General features: G+C 41.8%; 1 protein-coding gene across 1 annotated transcript in view; it reads right to left on the reverse strand.

The window, feature by feature from the left end:
• LOC138952859 (uncharacterized) overlaps positions 1-9,805 on the reverse strand; it is a 23,524-nt gene extending 13,719 nt beyond the window's left edge. Inside the window, exon 1 of the mRNA XM_070324594.1 lies at positions 9,533-9,805. The gene's annotated coding sequence lies outside the window, so the exon portion shown is untranslated. The remainder of the gene's footprint in view (positions 1-9,532) is intronic.
• Between the last annotated feature and the right edge of the window lie 849 nt (positions 9,806-10,654).

Below are 10,654 nucleotides of genomic sequence, written 5' to 3' on the forward strand. Positions count from 1 at the left end.
TGTCATTGTCTGTTGACCGCGCTTCTCTTTTGCTTACCGTGCTTGTTTAGTTTTTACATTTAGTCAAGTTTTGACTAAATGTTTTAACATAGAGGGGGAATCGAGACGAGGTTCGTGGTGTATGTGTGTGTGTTTGTGTGTGTGTATGTGTGTGTGTGTCTGTGCCACGGTGTGTGTGTGTAGAGCGATTCAGAGTAAACTACTGGACCGATTTTTAGGAAATTTTACATGAGAGTTCCTGGGTATGATATCCCCAGACGTTTTTTTCATGTTTTCAATAACTGTCTTTTATGACGTCACATCCGGCTTTTTGTAAAAGTTGAGGCGGCACTGTCACACCTTCATTTTTCAATCAAATTGATTTAAATTTTTGGCCAAGCAATTTTCGACGAAGGCCGGACTTTGGTATTGCATTTCAGCATGGAGGCTTAAAAATTAATTGATGACTTTGGTCATTAAAAATCTGAAAATTGTAATTAGAATTATTTTTTTATAAAACGATCCAAAATTACTTTTATTTTATTCTTCATCATGTTCTGATTCCAAAAACATATAATTTATATGTTATATTCGGATTAAAAACAAGCTCTGAAAATTAAAAATATAAAAATGATGATTAAAATTAAATTTCCGAAATCGTTTTAAAAACAATTTCATCTTATTCCTTCGGTTCCTGATTCCAAAAACATATAGATATGATATGTTTGGATCAGACGGGCGCTGTGGTGTGGTGGTAAGACGTCGGCCTCTTAATCGGAAGGTCGAGGGTTCGAATCCCGGCCGCGGCCGCCTGGTGGGTTAAGTGTGGAGATTTTTCCGATCTCCCAGGTCAACTTATGTGCAGACCTGCTAGTGGCTTATCCCCCTTCGTGTGTACACGCAAGCACAAGACCAAGTGCGCACGGAAAAGATCCTGTAATCCATGTCAGAGTTCGGTGGGTTATAGAAACACGAAAATACCGAGCATGCTTCCTCCGAAAGCGGCGTATGGCTGCCTAAATGGCGGGGTAAAAACGGACATACACGTAAAATTCCACTCGTGCAAAAACACGAGTCTACGTGGGAGTCTAAGCCCATGAACGAAGAAGAAGAAGATATGTTTGGATTAAAAACATGCTCAAAAAAGTTTAAACGAAGAGAGGTACAGTAAAGCGTGCTATGCAGCACTGCGCAACCGCTACCGTGCTAAACAGGCTCGTCACTTTCACTGCCTTTTGCACTAGCGGCGGGCTACGGTCATTGTGAAAAAATGCAGTGCGTTCAGTTTCATTCTGTGAGTTCCACAGCTTGACTAAATGTAGCAATTTCGCCTTACGCGACTTGTTATTCTTCATTTGGTTTTTCACTTCCCAAAGCGAATCTACTGGCTTTTCTGCTGCCTGTAACTATATTTGCTGAATGAAATCTGACTGTACTTGTTCGCACTTATATTTTCCAGTTGCATTGCAGGCGAACTGACAAACAACATCTTAGTTTAAAAAAATAAAAATAAAATTCACACTTCTATAATTATGATTATAAAACTCATCTATAAAGTAGTTACACGCACTTTACATGCTATCAGGTTAAACTGAGCTCCTCTTTTTCAGCAGCTGTGCTTCAGTTGAGTGCGGTCTATGTCAGTCATGCACACGGGTTTGCAGATGTCAGCAGACTGGATGTCCAGCGGGACTGAGCATTACGGACTGAGCTTGACTCAGAAAGCCCGGGTGCACGATGGTGTGTTACAGTTTGGAAGTCCAATTTTCCGACGATTGAATCCGTGTCCGACGGTGTTTGTCGCAGCCTCAGTCGGAGGAACCCCGTAATCAAAAACGAGGTTAGCCGTTTGAAAGTCACAGGCACTCGTATCAACCCCGCTACATCGGCCTGCTTACCGCTACAGATACCATGGATACTGCCCTTCAGTCCAATGAATTCCTAAAAATAACTGTTTTTTACCAAACAACATTGCCAAACGTTCGCGCGAAATCAGTTGCCACACCGCTTAAGTATCCTTAGCGGATTATGACTTTATTCAGTTATTCTGCAGAAAAGACAAATGCTGGAGAAAAACCGTTCTTTTCTGCAGCATTTCTGCATAATGTCATCTTTCGCCGAAGCAGCGTTTTTTTCTGCAGCAAAACATTTTACTGCAGTAAAATTGAAATCAAGAATGCTGCAGTAAAACGGTGCTGTTGTTTTACTGCAGAAAACCTGTTTACATTTTTTCTGCAGCATTTTGTACTGGCTCTTGGCGGATTATGACATTATTCAGTTATTCTGGAGAAAAACCGAAATGCTGGAGAAAAACTGTCTTTTCTGCAGCATTTCTGCATAATGTCATCTTTCGCCGAAGCAGCGTTTTTTTCTGCAGCAAAACATTTTACTGCAGTAAAATTGAAATCAAGAATGCTGCAGTAAAACGGTGCTGTTGTTTTACTGCAGAAAACCTGTTTACATTTTTTCTGCAGCATTTTGTACTGGCTCTTGGCGGATTATGACATTATTCAGTTATTCTGGAGAAAAACCGAAATGCTGGAGAAAAACTGTCTTTTCTGCAGCATTTCTGCATAATGTCATCTTTCGCCGAAGCAACGTTTTTTACTGCAGTAAAATAGTTTTTCTGAAGCATAATGTTTACTTGGTTTTCTGCAGCATTATTGCGATTAACCAAGTTTTTCTTCAGAATAGTCTGTGACAGTTTTTCTGGAGAAAAACGAACGACCTTGTAAAGTAGCGTTTGTATTCGTCGCCCCCTGGGATAGTATAATAGTTTGTAACTATTGGTAATTCTGGATGAGTCCATCTCTCGACAGAGGGGGGCTCGCGTGCTCCAACATTATAATGAGCCAGTACAAAATGCTGCAGAAAAAGTGTAAACAGGTTTTCTGCAGTAAAACAACAGCACCGTTTTACTGCAGCATTCTTGATTTCTATTTTACTGCAGTAAAATGTTTTGCTCCAGAAAAACCCGTTGCTTCGGCGAAAGATGACATTATGCAGAAATGCTGCAGAAAAGACAGTTTTTCTCCAGCATTTCTGTTTTTCTGCAGAATAACTGAATAATGCCAAAATGCTGAAGAAAAAGTGTAAACTGTTTTTCTCCAGTAAAACAACATCACCGTTTTACTGCAGCATTCTTGATTTCAATTTTACTGCAGTAAAACTGTTTTACTGCAGAAAAAAACGTTGCTCTCGCGAAAGATGACATTATGCAGAAATGCTGCAGAAACAAACAGTTTTTCTCCAGCATTTCTGTTTTTCTGCAGAATAACTGAATAAAGTCATAATCCGCTAAGGATACTTAAGGGGCTCCGCTCACATAAATATGTAACTTCGATCAGCAGGACCGACGACGCACTGCAGATTATCCCAGCCCGCTACATGTTACATGAAAGAAAAACAGGCCAAGTACTCATCATAATCCCTATCGCGGCATAAATAATAGGCAGTGCGTCGTCTGTGCCGCTGAAACTGCGCAGGTATATTCTGCCCATAAGAGGTCATAAGACTCACCACCAGCAAAGAGCTTCGCCATCAATGCCTGGTAAGTTTTCGAACTGATATTGCATTGGTTTGGGCGCCTGTGCTGTTTTTATTTCGCAAAATCCTGTGATTGACTCATCATCTTGCCGAGTTCCCGATCAGATTGCCTAGCTCACTCAATATTCAAGCCCCAGGCTGAGATATAGACGGGTCGCACTACATCTCCACGTCAATCTTAATTCAATTTAATGTATTTCCTCAATTTGCACATCGGTGACGTAAATATGTATGTGTGTATGAAGGGTTGACCGTCTGTGGCACTGAGCGCGTGACATTTTTTGCGTTTCACATGTATGATACTTTCACACACACACGCACGCACGCACGAACACACTCACACACACACACACACACACCAGGGGCGGACGAGGGGGGAGGGGGGGTTTCTGGGTTTCCGGAACCCCCCCCCCCCCCAGCCAAAAAATAAAAATATTTTTATGGTGCATTTTTTATATTTAGTCAAGTTTTGACTAAATATTTTAACATCGAGGGGGAATCGAAACGAGGGTCGTGGTGTATGTGTGTGCGTGTGTGTGTGTGTGTGTGTAGAGCGATTCAGACTAAACTACTGGACCGATCTTTATGAAATTTGACATGAGAGTTCCTGGGTATGAAATCCCCGAACGTTTTTTTCATTTTTTTGATAAATGTCTTTGATGACGTCATATCCGGCTTTTCGTGAAAGTTGAGGCGGCACTGTCACGCCCTCATTTTTCAACCAAATTGGTTGAAATTTTGGTCAAGTAATCTTCGACGAAGCCCGGGGTTCGGTATTGCATTTCAGCTTGGTGGCTTAAAAATTAATTAATGACTTTGGTCATTAAAAATCGGAAAATTGTAAAAAAAAATAAAAATTTATAAAACGATCCAAATTTACGTTTATCTTATTCTCCATTATTTGCTGATTCCAAAAACATATAAATATGTTATATTCGGATTAAAAACAAGCTCTGAAAATTAAATATATAAAAATTATTATCAAAATTAAATTGTCCAAATCAATTTAAAAACACTTTCATCTTATTCCTTGTCGGTTCCTGATTCCAAAAACATATAGATATGATATGTTTGGATTAAAAACACGCTCAGAAAGTTAAAACAAAGAGAGGTACAGAAAAGCGTGCTATCCTTCTTAGCGCAACTACTACCCCGCTCTTCTTGTCAATTTCACTGCCTTTGCCATGAGCGGTGGACTGACGATGCTACGAGTATACGGTCTTGCTGAAAAATGGCAGCTACTTGACTAAATATTGTATTTTCGCCTTACGCGACTTGTTTTATTTTACATTGAGTTTCAATTTTGGGGGTATAAATCAGTGACAAAATCTGCTGCCTGAAACTGGTAATGATCATCCTCAGAATGCACCAGAGTGCACCATTTTGCATCCTTTTTTTCAAAATTTTCCGGGGGGGGGGGGGGTGGGGGGCATGCCCCCGGACCCCCCTAGCAAGCTAGGCGCTTCGCGCCTTCACACCCATATCTTCACAATATACTTTTAAACATACAATGAACTGATCCGCCCCTGCACACACACACAATCACCCTCGTCTCGATTCCCAGACCACTTAAAAACAAGCAATGCTATGTTTTCATGTGTCGGTTCATCTGTTCATACGAATTAGTAACGGGTAACGATAACACGTTAAAGGCACACTCTTTCCAGTGTTAAAACAGCTCGGCTCACCGTCTCACATCTGCCCGGGCTATTACATGGGATAAGACCATATTTTCACTTGAACACACACCAGAAATCAACACCCAAGTTGACTGCTTGCTGGGGGCGGGGATGTAGCTCAGTCGGTAGCGCTGGCTGGATTTGTATCCAGTTGGCCGCTGTCAGCGTGAGTTCGTCCCCACGTTCGGCGAGAGATTTATTTCTCAGAGTCAACTTTGTGTGCAGACTCTCCTCGGTGTCCAAACACCCTCGTGTGTACACGGAAGCACAAGACCAAGTGCGCACGAAAAAGATCCTGTAATCCATGTCAGAGTTCGGTGGGTTATAGAAACACGAAAATGCCCAGCATGCTTCCTCCGAAAGCGGCGTATGGCTGCCTAAATGGCGGGGTAAAAACGGTCATACACGTAAAATTCCACTCGTGCAAACCACGAGTGCACGTGGGAGTTTCAGCCCACGAACGCAGAAGAAGAAGAAGAAGACTGCTTGCTGTAGTGAGTTTGAATTTTTTAATGAGTCAATTTCTTACAATTTCGAAATTAATTTATTAAAAAAATCCCACTGTGCAGAACGGCAGCGCCCAGGCTGTTCACTTTGGGTATGTAACCAAGCGGAGGGATTGTCTTATTCCATGTAAAAGCCAGAGAGACAGTAAGCCGAACCGTTTACACATGAAGCAGTGTGCCTTTAACAAGTGCAACATCATTGATCTCAACTTGATACACTGAGCGCTGGAGACAATCAAGTAAACATGCACCGGCTAGTTTCTCAATGTTAATTCACAGTCTTATCAGCGTGGAAATAGCAAAGAAGAAAGGAAACTATGCAGTAGGCCTACCTGTCGTGAAACCTGAACGGTTGGAATGAGTCTATGATTATAATTCTGAGGGCATATACCTTCTACTGCCAAAAGTGAAGAATTCTGATATCGCAGAAGTAATCTTTGTTATTATAAAATCAACGCAGAATCACCAACATCCTGCAAGATATTTAGTACTGTTGGTGCTAGTGTATTTGCCGTTGGGAAAAACAAAACAAAACAAAAGTGTCAAATTGATCACGAAAAAACACCATAAGATGTAATTAACACTGATAAGGTCAACATTCAAAAACAAAAGCAAAATAAAAGCAAAGATATCCAGAAAGATGAGCCAAGAGTATATGTAACGTGACACGCAAACACACAAACACACAAAACAAGTGAATAGCGCACGATTTTGGTAATGACTCGGATGGGCCTTGACCTTTATTGGCACTTTTGGTTCCTCTCTTGACAGCATACTAGCTAGTGCCAAAAAGTTCAGTAGTGATGAGCTAGCAATTATATCGGTAACTCATTAGCAATTTCAGCAGTTATCAGTGATAATTTAAAAACAAGTCGCGTAAGGCGAAAATACAACATTTAGTCAAGTAGCTGTCGAACTCACAGAATGAAACTGAACGCAATGCCATTTTTCAGCAAGACCGTATACTCGTAGCATCGTCATTTGTTTGTTTGTTTGTTTGCTTAACGCCCAGCCGACCACGAAGGGCCATATCAGGGCGGTGCTGCTTTGACATTTAACGTGCGCCACACACAAGACAGAAGTCGCAGCACAGGCTTCATGTCTCACCCAGTCACATTATTCTGACACCGGACCAACCAGTCCTAGCACTAACCCCATAATGCCAGACGCCAGGCGGAGCAGCCACTAGATTGCCAATTTTAAAGTCTTAGGTATGACCCGGCCGGGGTTCGAACCCACGACCTCCCGATCACGGGGCAGACGCCTCACCACTAGGCCAACCGTGCCGGTGTAGGATCCGGTCCGGTCCCCCCTCTGAAGTAGTCCCCCGGGGGACCAATTCGTGGCAAAAACTGCTCTATAATGGTCCCCCCTTAGACATCCAGCCTCGTTTTTCTTGTTACAATGTTAGTAATGTTACCAGCAATTTCAGAGAAAAGAAAGGAAAGAATCAGAGACTGCTTTCATTTCTTCTTATCAGTATTTATTTATTATTCATTTTATTTCATGTGATTTTTCTTTTGAACGGCATTATAAATCAGATCTATTTTATTTTCTGCAAAATATAGTCAAACAAAGAGATTGCTGTCTGTGCACTACATAATACCGGACGAAGATATAGATTGAAAATGGCTTGAATGCCTGAGAAAAACGAGGCTGGATGTTTAAGGGGGGACCATAATAGAGCAGTTTTTGCCACGAATTGGTCCCCCGGGGGACTACTTCAGAGGGGGGACCGGACCGGATCATACACCGGTCGTAGCATCGTCAGTCCACCGCTCATGGCAAAGGCAGTGAAATTGACAAGAAGAGCGGGGTAGTAGTTGCGCTAAGAAGGATAGCACGCTTTTCTGTACCTCTCTTTGTTTTAACTTTCTGAGCGTGTTTTTAATCCAAACATATCATATCTATATGTTTTTGGAATCAGGAACCGACAAGGAATAAGATGAAAGTGTTTTTAAATTGATTTCGACAATTTAATTTTGATAACAATTTTTATATATTTAATTTTCAGAGCTTGTTTTTAATCCAAATATAACATATTTATATGTTTTTGGAATCAGAAAATGATGGAGAATAAGATGAACGTAAATTTGGATCGTTTTATAAATTTTTATTTTTTTTTTACAATTTTCAGATTTTTAATGACCAAAGTCATTAATTAATTTTTAAGCCACCAAGCTGAAATGCAATACCGAAGTCCGGGCTTCGTCGAAGATTACTTGACCAAAATCTCAACCAATTTGGTTGAAAAATGAGGGCGTGACAGTGCCGCCTCAACTTTCACGAAAAGCCGGATATGACGTCATCAAAGACATTTATCAAAAAAATGAAAAAAACATTCGGGGATTTCATACCCAGGAACTCTCATGTCAAATTTCATAAAGATCGGTCCAGTAGTTTAGTCTGAATCGCTCTACACACACACACACACACACACACACACACACAGACACACACACACACACACACACACACACACACACACACACACACACACACACACACACACGCACATACACCACGACCCTCGTCTCGATTCCCCCCTCAACGTTAAAACATTTAGTCAAAACTTGACTAAATGTAAAAAAGCATCATTGTAATCTGTGTGCATTTTCACTTTTGGCACTAATATGCCGACGTAGTTAGTCCGCCTCTTCTTGACCAACTGAGATAGTGGAGATGCTCAGCTCAGTCGGTGCCGATTTCCCTGTCTGTTCGTAACTCACTGCCTTCCGCACGCCAAAAAAACGAAACCCGGCCTCATCGACTGCGACCGAGAAATATGAGCAGTGATTTAGTGAGGCAATTATTTTTTTATGCAATGAACCATCCCCCCACCCCCCTCTCTCTCGCTCTCTCCCTCTCTCTCATATGCTCTGTCTGTCTCTGCCTCTCAATGTTTGTCTGTCTCTGTCTCTCTTTGTCTCTGTCTTTCTTTGTCAGTCTCTGTCTCTCTATGTTATTAGCCTGTCACGTCTTGCTCTCTCCCTGTATCTGTCTCTATTTGTCTGTCGATCTATGTCTGTCTCACGCCTGTCTGTCTGTCTGTCTTTCATTGTGTGTGTGTGTGGTGTGTCAGTGTGTGCGTGTGTGTGTGTCAGCACGGTGTGTCTGTGTGTGTCAGTGTGTGTCTGTGTGTGTCTGTGTGTGTCTGTGTGACTCAGTGTGTCAGTGTGTCAGTCTGTGTGTGTGTCAGTGTGTGTGTGTGTGTGTCTCTCTCTCTCTTTCTTGACTTGTCTTGTGTGTGTATGCTTGTGTGTGTGTGTGAGAGTGAGAGAGAGAGAGAGAGAGAGAGAGAGAGAGAGAGAGAGAGAGACGGAGAGACTGACGGAGAGAGAGGCCGATGGAAAAGTGGCGCAGGTGTCATTCACAGGCACCTGAAACCAAATGTAAGCAACTGGGCAAAACAAAACCGGCAAAACACAAGACTGACTTCACTGGAGAAGCTAATCGAATGGAAAAACGAGGCCTATAGCCCTGAGTCTGAGCAGTCTTGTATGCACATCGGGAGAGAGAGAGAGAGAGAGAGAGAGAGAGAGAGAGAGAGAGAGAGAGAGAGAGAGAGAGAGAGAGAGAGAGAGAGAGAGAGAGAGAGAGAGAGAGAGAGAGAGAATTTCAGTGGTAAGCTTACTGACTAAGGGGGCGCAAAGTTTTCAGTCAAGACTAAAAAAAAATAAAGAATGCACACGCCTATTCTCACAGTAAACATCCCGAAGAGAGCCCTCTGCCTTTTAAGAGAGCCCTCTGCCTTTTAAAAATTCAAAGTTTTCTCGCACTTCTCGTAGCAAAGTACACCTTGAATGATAAGCCTATACCTACCTTGACGGTAAGAGAGAGACACACACCTTGACACAAACAAAGAACGACGAGTTCTCCGCAGGTCAGTCTTTCTTGCTGAAGACAGTGGAGAGGTTTCGATATCAGATCACAAGGCAAAAACACCAAGAGCGTAACACAACCTTTCTTCAAGCCGCATTGTTTTGCTCCCTCTGGCTGTTCTAATGTATAATCCTGTTTCTCGCGCTCAGTTCCACGGTGAGCTTTGCCTGCCCGCTGGGAGGAAATCCAGTCAGTTATGCTCAGCAGAGGTTTATGTATACATAGTTCTTGCGGTGCTCTGGCGGTTCCAGAAATAGCTATCTTTGCTGGAACCGAGATGGGTGTAGTTCATTTACTCAGGTCCGCAGACACACAATGTAGCAGCGAACCACATGTATTCATGTAGGCTACGTTACCTGTGATTCGCTGCGGCGCGCACCGCGTGTGCAGTCGTACTGAATTTCAAAGTGAAAAGTTCTTTCTAACAGCTGTGTGCATGTTTTGAATCAGTAAAGCTACCTACCCTTCAAATGCACACCAAATGTTAACACCGTGCAAACAGTTCTGTTTAATGAATTTTGTGGTCAAATGACTTGGAGGAGAAAAAAGGTGTATTTGAAGGTACCTCCTGCCCTTTAATGGTCTAACGTTGTCAATTTTCAAACCGGCCGCGAGTCTGCAACGAAAACCAAAGACATGAAACGTGTTTAAAAAAATCCGAAAAATGTGACGAAATTTCTTCTGGTGAGTTTAAATCACCAAAAACTGAACAGCTTTTAAAATTCAGGAAATTTACGAATTTCCTACATTGTTTTTAAAAAATGTATAAATTCCGGGGTGAAACAGTAGTTTATGAAATGTACGGTACATTTGTACTAAAAATGTCAGAAATATGTGTAAACTTTGCTTGATTTGTGAATTTATTTTAACATAATTATTGCCTACTCCAAAACAAGTAATTCGTACAGGCACTGGAAAAGGTGTCAACACGAGTCACATACACCGTCATAAATTGTACATGAAGTAGGCTTATTACTAAGACTCACTGATATAAAGGGTGATTTAAGGTCATGTTTTATTCGTGATAGCAATATCTATATATATATACTAGATGATTACCCG

This window comes from Littorina saxatilis, linkage group LG17, assembly GCF_037325665.1.
Source record: "Littorina saxatilis isolate snail1 linkage group LG17, US_GU_Lsax_2.0, whole genome shotgun sequence".
Taxonomy (NCBI): domain Eukaryota; kingdom Metazoa; phylum Mollusca; class Gastropoda; order Littorinimorpha; family Littorinidae; genus Littorina; species Littorina saxatilis.